A 9137-nucleotide genomic window follows, 5' to 3' on the forward strand; every position below is an offset into this window, starting at 1 on the left:
TTACATTGTGCATTTGTTTGCCAGAATACTTCTTGCCAAGGGCAGGTGTTAGTTTGTCACATTCAGACTGAAAATACGCCACAAAAAATCTATTCTCAAAACCTCCACTTGAGAATCTGCTCTTTGTCTTTTAGTCATGGTTAAATGTTGCAGTTAAATCTCAGGGACAAGGTTTGGTTTCATGCTGGTTTGGGGTGTTTTTTTTTTTTGTTTATACTTTGGTGGATGTCTAACCTTCCATTTCACCATCTAAAATATGGAGACTCACATGGGGTTTGTTATTGCCTAATAACTGAATATTCTTTCCTGTAGTTCCTTAACTTGTGCCACACATCTCATTTGTGGAATACAGGAAACAAGAAATAGTTGAAAATTCTGTCCCGCTGTTCCACTGTTTATAACTACAACTGCATACTGTGTTTGTAATGCACTGTCTAAATTTATGGAATTATATAAATATCAACACCCTTGTAAAAGTTGTGTGTCTCAAGAATATATGTGCAGAATAGAAGCAGTGATCATAAACATTTATATTTCCAAGGCAGATGATTCATTCTTCCCGTGATGATCTCACAAGCCATCTCAATCTCGCTGACCTGCCTCTGGCTCTAAGAGTTTTACTGCAATGAAAATATCCAGCAAAGGACTCTCAGCCACAGAGATCTGGCACTCAGGCAGAATCTGATTTCAGAGTGGAGTGGTACCAGTGCTGTTCAAAGTGTGGTAACAGCTGCAGGAAAAGAAATGGATGTCTTAAAATTGCTACTAAATTGCACTTTAAACAACCCTCTGTCCCTATCGAGGGGATGGCAGAGCTTTCTTTGACTGTGCACTCTGACCTTGCATTTAAAAAGACAAAACCTTTACCCTGAATTCTTTCTACTGTTGTCATTATGGACTTAATATTAAACTTTGAGACAAAACTAAAAATTTTGTCAGAAAAACATCTTTTAAAAGTCTATTTCATGAAGATGGAAAAGTAGGTTTCTTTAGAGAAAAATCTGTACATGGCATAAACCAGGAGTTTTAATCTAGGACTTGTTGCGTATGTGAAGAATTGCTATTTATCTCTTAACAAGCCATTTTTTCCAACTTGTAGCAGACACTTGGGGGCATACACTGCAGTGATGTTAAACCCTGAGTTGCAGTCTTTTTGGTCAGTGAGTAGGTGGTCTTTGTCCCTTCCTCTCCTGCAGTTTTCTTTTCCTGTTCTTCCAGGCTTTGTTTAGAGTTCATGTACCCGTTCCTCCTTATCAGGAATGTGCTTTCTTAGTACTTTGGATTTGTATAGGGAAGGTGCCATAATGACCCTTTCAGCTACTGTCAAATGCCTACAGGCTGCTCTGGTCCCTGTAACTTTCCTGCTCTGGATTAGGAGAGGTGGGGTTTGTTCACTCTAATAAAATACCTCTCTGTGTCTGTGCAAGAAGAGTCTGTTGTTTTCAACATGCTGCAGGAACCAATGTCTTTATTAAGCTTTGTGTAGCTTTTAGCTTTCTCATTGTCTTGGTTTGGGGTGGTAGTTTCTTAAGGGTTTTTTTTGCAGTGTTATTAGGGAAAAAAAATCCTACTGCTCAGTCTTTGTGACTCACTTGAGATAAAAATATTCTAGTGACAACCTTCACACTTCTGAAATTTTATTTTTTATCTTTCTTCTTTTATAGCTTAGCTACTGAAAATGTAATCGTGGGTGTCTAGTTTAAATTCAGTACCGTTGGGCTTTGGTGGTTTTTTGTTTGTTTTAAATCCATCTCACCTACTGAGCTAGAGGAGTTGAGAGAGGGAAGAAAAAAATCGGACTGTACTCGGGTGTGGTGGTGCAGCTTAGGCAGTTTAGGCTTGTCTGTGAACAAAATCACTTGTGCTGCAGCACAGCTGCTCCTGAGAGGGTTCGGGAGATAAGTGGTGTGCCTTTCTAATCCATATGATTTCTTGGTCAGTGAGGGCTTTTGCAACTGATTTTACACATTGATGTTGCAGTCCTTGCATTGGAAGCACAGGAGATGGGGTGGTTTAGCCCTGTGCTATAGGGGGATGCTGTCCCTGCTGCCAGCACTCTATTAGTGTCACAACTGGCTGTCCCTCATGCTTCCCCTTGTGCCTATGGCTGCTAATCCAATTCGTATGCTTCAGTCATTACTCAGAGTAACAGTCATGCAGTCCTAGATCTTAGATGTTTTAAGATTGTTGAGGAACAAACTACAGACTCTTTGGGCAGGTTGTTCTGTTGAAGGCAGAAGTCTGCACTGGAATACTGCATTTCCCAAGCTGTCTATGCAGTGTACTGTGTCATTGTGAGGCTACTCTTGAATATCTTTAAAAGCACAAGACAAGTGGAGAAAATTCCTGAGGACTGGAAGAAAATCAAATATCAGTTGAGGAAAATCTTGGGACCTACAGGCTCCTCAGCTTTACCTTGACCCCCAGAGAAGGTGGAATAGATGAGCCTGGAAACCATTTCCAGACATCTTAAAGACAATCATAGAATCAGAGAATGGTTTGTGTGGGAAGGGACCCTAGGATCATCTCATTCCAATCCTCCTTCAGGGGGCAGGGGCACCTTCCACTAGACCAGGTTGCTCAGATCCCCATCCAACCTGGCCTTGAACACTTCCAGGGATGGAATACCCACAGCTTCTCCAGGCAACCTGTTCCTGTGCCTCATCACCCGCATAGTAAAGAGTTTCTTCTTCATATTTAATGCACAAGAAGGCATTTGGGTTTAATCAGCATCGTTTTGTGAAGGAGGAATTCTTGATCAACTGGATGGTCTTTTACAGAGAGATTACTTGTTGATTGGCTGAGGGAAGGGCAGTGGATATTGCTCATTGCAGATTTAGCAAGGCTTTTGATGCTGTGTCCCATAAAACCCTCTCTGGTGAGCTATGGGTTAGGTAGGTGGACAATGAGGTAGACTGAACACTAGCTGAAGTGCCAGTCTCAAAGTGTTTTGATCAGCTGCCAGTGGGATGAAAGAAGTCTTCTCTCTCTGTTCAGTACTAGTGATGTGCATCCTGAATGCACAGTCCAGTGCTGGGCTGCCCAGTACAAGAGACGTGGTCATACTGCAAGTCCAGTGCATGGCCACAAAGATGAAGGGGCTGGAGCATCTTTGTTACAGGGAGAAGCTGAGAGAGCCTGGATAAGAGAAGGCTTTTATCTATGTGGATAGATACATGATGGGGGGAGCAAAGAAGATGTAGCCAGGATTTTCTCAGTGATGCCCATGGACAAGACTTGAGAAAAGTGGCACTAACCAAAATAGAGGAAATTTATTTCAAATATAGGAAGAAACATTTTTACTGTGAGAGGGGTCAAACACTGACACAGGTTGCCCAGAGAAGTTGTGGCATCTCCATCCTTGCTGATACTCAAAACCTGACGATGCAGGCCTGAGCAGCCTGCTGTGAGTGAGAGTTAGGACAGATGATCTCCAGAGGTGCTCACCAGCCTCAGCAGCACTGGGACTCCATGGGCTGAAGTGGGTGTGCTGCTCAACCTTAATTTTCAGTGTAAAACACCTGCTTTGAAAGCACTGCCCCTAATGAAATGACAGAGCAGGCGGACCCTGCGGGCTACCCTGCCTCCACAAGGCCGATGGGCTGCATCAAGGATTGAAGACAAGGTCCAAACTCAGCATGCATGACAATGGACATGACTCCATGGCCTGCATTGTCCCTAGTGTTTGCCTTTGTGCAACCTTGGACTTTCAGCTCTGTGCATCAATTTACAGAGAGAGATGCCAAATCCAATGTTTTAACTCTCCTTGTGATGCAATTTGAGATGGATGAATGAAAAACGCTGTGTAAGTGTTGGGTTTTGCTGTTACTTGGTGAAGTTAAAAAGAGTTGTGTCGGTCTGGATATTCACTGGTGCAGTTTGGGAGTGCTCAATACCTGAAAAAAACTCACTCTCCCTACTTTTTCTTACTCTTCTGGCTTATGTTGTGTGACTCTCTTCCTAAATTGTCCTCTGATTTCTAAATATACACTTCAGGGGGTGGTTTGTGTTTGGCAAGACAGCTTTCTTGGCATGGTGTTAATTTTTCCATCTTTATTGTATACATAAGGAAGTTGTATAGACTGTGTATGAGCATGGGCTTTTGTATAAAAGCAATACCAGCTCGGTAAAATAAAGCTTGTGCCAAGGAGTGGGAAACACATGGAAACCCCCAAAGTGATCATAGAAGCAGTTCTTTTGAGTGAGGGGAAATCCAGTATGGATTTAATTTTCTTTCAGATTGACTAACATCATCATGAAAACGCTGATCTGGGTACTTGTTGCAGAAAAAGAGACAAGAAATTGGCACAAATCCAATATGTAGTTGGAGGAAAACAGCAAATTCATTTTCTATCTGTCACAGCAAGTACCTGTACCTGACCAAGTTGTTAAACCTGCTTCCCCCACTCCAGTCTCACCATATTACTTTCCAAATATGGATTGGTCTGGTTGAAGAGTGTAAGTGTATCCTTGCCTTTGGGGAGGCTGAAAGAAAATTGCCACCAATATTTGTTTGTGCTGATACACTGCTCTCTTGACTAGTGGGCAGCTATTCAGGGCTGGGTGCCTTTCAAATTCTGTTTCCTTGGCAAACAGTTGGGGTAGAATAACTAGATTTCCCAGTGGATTGACTGATGGATGGATCTGGGCAGGCAGGATATTTTTTCAGTGCCAGACATAGCCTAAAACACCCCAAAGTACACTAGTTCATAATGATTTCAGGATAGATTTCTCTTGTGTTTGACCAGAGTACAACATTTTAGAAACACTGGTGAAACCTTTCATTTTGCTCAGGCTAAAACCAGTTTCTATTAAAACACAAATGACACAGCCAGAGCAGATCTTCTACAGTGTAGGAGAAGGTGACCCCCACTCCCAGACTCCCGAGAGAGCTGCTTAGAGTGACTCCTTTGGGGAGTGTGCAGCTGGCTGGACTCATCTTCTGACACTCCATGGCTCCCCTTGGCCCAACATGCTTCCCTCCTGGCAGAGGAAGAACTAGGCTGCTTTGCTGAGTGGCTGCATTTCTCCTTTGGGAGGCTCTGCAAAATGGGATTTAAAAGAAACCAACAAAGCCAGAGGATGCTGGAGGGAGGCAATGTGATGCTTGGAGTATTGCTGGTCAGAAGACATGAGGGGGTCTGCATCCTTGGTATGATACTCTCATGAGCAAATTCTTCAGCTAACTTTCTTGCTAATTAAAGCTGTCTGCTTCTTCCTCCTCCTCTGCCAGGACTGGGGATTCTGGCCCATGCTCTCTCATTTGCTGGAGCTATTAAGTAAATTCAACCTGAATTTGAAAATAGCAGTGGGATTACTTAAACCACATTTCTCAGTAAGTTTGCTGTTTGTAAAACTCTTAATTCTGCTGTACTTAAATCTAAACCTTCTTTATTTTCTTTTGCTCTCTTAACTAATAGGTTTTGACTTTCAAGGGCAAGATGTCAGTATTGTATCAGGCAATGTTGGAGGGAAGGTGATTGCATCATGTAGTGGCAAAATGTTATTGCAGATTTCCAGAAATAGAGGCTGTTTCCTCACCTTTCTGTTCAAACAAATTCATTCTGAATTTTGGAGCCCATCTTGTCTTTTGTGCTGCTCAAGATATGTTCAAGGATCATCTCCTCCAAGCTCAGGACCAATGCTTCCAGACACAAAGGAAATCGGGCAAAAATGATGGAAGACCTCCGTAGATGAATAAGGAAGTGCTGGGGAAATTCAGGGTAGAAAAATAGAGGCCTTTAGGAGGTGGAAGGAAGGACAAATGGACTGGGATAAACACAGAGAAGTTGTAAGAGAAGCTAGAGACAGAGTCAGGGAAGCTAAGGCACAGCTGGAATTGAGGCTAGCCAGGGACGTTAAGGATAACAAGAAAGGCTTCTACAGATAGGCCACATATAAAAGGAAGGCTAGGGATAATGTGGGCCCTCTCTGGAAGGAAACAGGAGAACTGGCTACCCTGGATATAGAAAAGGCTGAGGCTCTTAATGACTTCTTTTCCTCAGTCTTCAACTCCAAGTGCTCTAGCCACTCCAACCAGACCAAGAAGAGTAAAGGTGGAGACTGGGAGGATGAAACCCCTAGACCCACTGTAGAAAAGGATCAGGTTCGAGACCGTCTCAGGAACCTGAATGTGCATAAGGCCATGGGTCCTGATGAGGTTCATCCTCAGGTCCTGAGGGAACTGGCCAATGAAGTTGCTAAGCCACTATCTATAATTTTCCAGAAATTGTGGCAGTCAGGTGAAGTCCCTGATGACTGGAAAAAGGGAAATATAACCTCCATTTTTAAAAGGGGAAAACAGAAGAACCAGGGAACTATTGGCCAGTCAGTCTCACTCTGCCTGGCAAGATCATGGAACAGATTCACCTGGAAGCTGTGCGTAGGCACATGAAAAGCAAAGAAGTGGTCAGTAACAGCCAACATGGCTTTACCAGGGGCAAGTCATGCCTGATGAATTTGGTTGCCATAGGGGCAGAGCAACTGGTATCATCTGCCTGGACTTATGCAAGGTGTTTGACACTGTCCCACATGACAACCTTGTCCATTCCAACTGCTAAATTTCTATGATTCTGTGATTCTATTAGGTGATACTGTTGATAAAGATTTTCTCACAAGAGAGAATGAAATACATCTGCCCTTGCACCATGGAGAGAAAATATCAGTAACATGGGAAAAAGAGTCTTCTTACATTGCCATTTATTTTCATGGCCAGAAGCACATTTTCCATCTTAGTTTCAGATGACCCTTTTGGAGAATCTGTTGTATGTAAACCTGTGACCTCCATCCATCCACACATGGGAGCTCATAGCTGGTGTCTGATTTTCCGTGAAACCCTCTCAGAAAACCCCAAGATGACCAGAATCAACCTGTCTGGTGCTTTCCAAGAACAAGGGTGATGTGGAAGGAGCAGTGTTGTGCTTCATGCATGTATTTATATTTCAAAGTGGTGTGCTGGTTTGGACTGGGGCAGAGTTAACTTTCTTCACAGTGGCTAGCGTGGGGCTACATTTTGGATTTTTGCTGAACACAGAGATGATAATATGGAGATGTTTTTCTTATTGCTGAACAGAGACAAAGCCTTTCTGCTTTCCATACTGCAATGCTGGCAAGGAAGTTGGAGGTGCATGGGAGACTGGGAGGAGACACAGCTGGGGCAAGTTACCCAAACTGACCAAAGGGATATTCCATACCATATGACATCATGCTCAGTGCATAGCATAAAGTAAAGAAGGAGGAAGTGGAGGGACATTTGGAGTGACGATGTTTGTCTTCCCAATAAACCATTACACATGATGGGGCCCTGCTCTCCTGGACATGGCTGAACACCTCCCGCCCATGGGAAGCAGTGAATCAATTTCTTGTTTTACTTTGCTTGCGTGTGTGTGGCTTTTGCTTTCCCTATTCAACTGTCTATCTCAACCCATGAGTTTTCTGGCTTTTACCCTTATGATTATCTCTCCCATCCCACTGGGGTTTGGTGGATAACGGGGGTTAGACCATGACAAGCTGATTTAAAAAATGCTTGGCCATTATAGTTGAACATAGATATTAGTAAAATAATTAAAATTTTCAGTATTTATGAGATTAATATCCTCATATTGGTGGTTCCAGGGCCATGCCAGACAGGTACCCCATACCCTTTGCCTGTGCAAGGGCTCCTCACATCCTGGCATGGAAAGCATCAGGGGAACCCTGGCACAAGCATTAACTGGAGCCTCTGCTATGCAGTCAGATGTGGTGTAAAAAAAAAAGCAGTAATGTGAAAAGTGATTCTCCTCTTTGGGAAACAACTGATTCATTGTCGTCATTAAAGTTAGAGGCGGTGTGGAGCACAGGCTGTTCTTGGTGGAGGATTACAAGATTCAGTTGGGATTTAGGGACGGAAATGCATGCAGGATTTCCTTTTAAAAGCCCTGTGCTTAAGTAGCTGTTTTGTTCCTACACTAAAACCAAAAAAACTCAGGCCAGTAGGCTGCCTTCTGAATTTCTGGGCTGTTTTGGCAAAACCTGTGCCATGCTACCAACAGTGTGATGTACTGGTGTGCCATGCCATGTGCTAGAAATGCAGATCTCTAGTGGAGTTTCTCAATGAGGGTACTGCAATGATCTTCTGAATAGAAATACCGGAGAGTGCACAGATAAAAAGTTGGGGGCAAGTCACTTGTGGAGGAAAACGCAGGGTGCCAGTACCTGCCTCTTACCTCTCTGGCCCACAGGGAGAGGAGCACTGTCTGGGTGCAGCAGATCAAGGTTTTGGTGTGTTGATGCTCCATCCCATTAAGCCAAGGAGCCCAAGACATCAGCCCAGTGACATGTCTGGGTCTCAAGGCCAAGAAAACATCCCTCTGACCCACTTTGAATTTACCACTTAATTCATCTTCTCCAATGCTATAAATAATTCATCCTGAGGCAGTTCAATGGTGATAAATAGGACAATAAACCTGGTACTGCAGTGAAGGCTACAAAGAGAGCAGGGCTTTTAATTGACTGTTGCATGGTGACTGGGAAAAGCAGAGAAAATTCACTCAAAGTGCTGCACACAAATGTCACCAAGCACAAGTTATGTGATGGCTTTGAAGTTTCCTAGAGTAATTCATTCCATATCAAAGCACCGTGTCTCATACAATGCTGGAGGTTTGAACCAGAAGATGACTTGTGATTCCGAAGTCTTCGCACAAACTAGTTTAACCTCATGGGACCACTCTGAAGACCCTGTTTTATTTCTGGTAGGTTCTCTCCTCAGTCTGCTTCATTCATTCTGCCTCCATGAGAGCCTGATAAAACTTGAAGGCTGTAGGTAGGGAGGTCCATACCTCTTGCTGCCAAGTCCTGTGGTTAGACCACTGTGCAACACCTGTGACTCAGTTAAAAGATGTCTTCTTTGCACTTGACACCCAGCACTGTTAGTCAGGTGTCCTTACTGCCCAGGTGAGAGCTAAAAGCAGGAGTGACACAAGTGGCTTCACAGGGTTAGACCAGGAGGTTGTCCCAGTGACATCAGCTGTTTAAAAGCAGTCCATGACATGGCTAATTGCCACCAACACTCCTGGCCTCAAAGGAAATAAACTGCTCTGTCCTTTGGGCTACCAAGCAAGCCTTGAAAGTAGAAGCAAGCCACCAAAGGCTGGAAAGGG

This window comes from Acanthisitta chloris, unplaced genomic scaffold (assembly GCF_000695815.1).
Source record: "Acanthisitta chloris isolate BGI_N310 unplaced genomic scaffold, ASM69581v1 scaffold13248, whole genome shotgun sequence".
Classification (NCBI taxonomy): Eukaryota; Metazoa; Chordata; class Aves; order Passeriformes; family Acanthisittidae; genus Acanthisitta; species Acanthisitta chloris.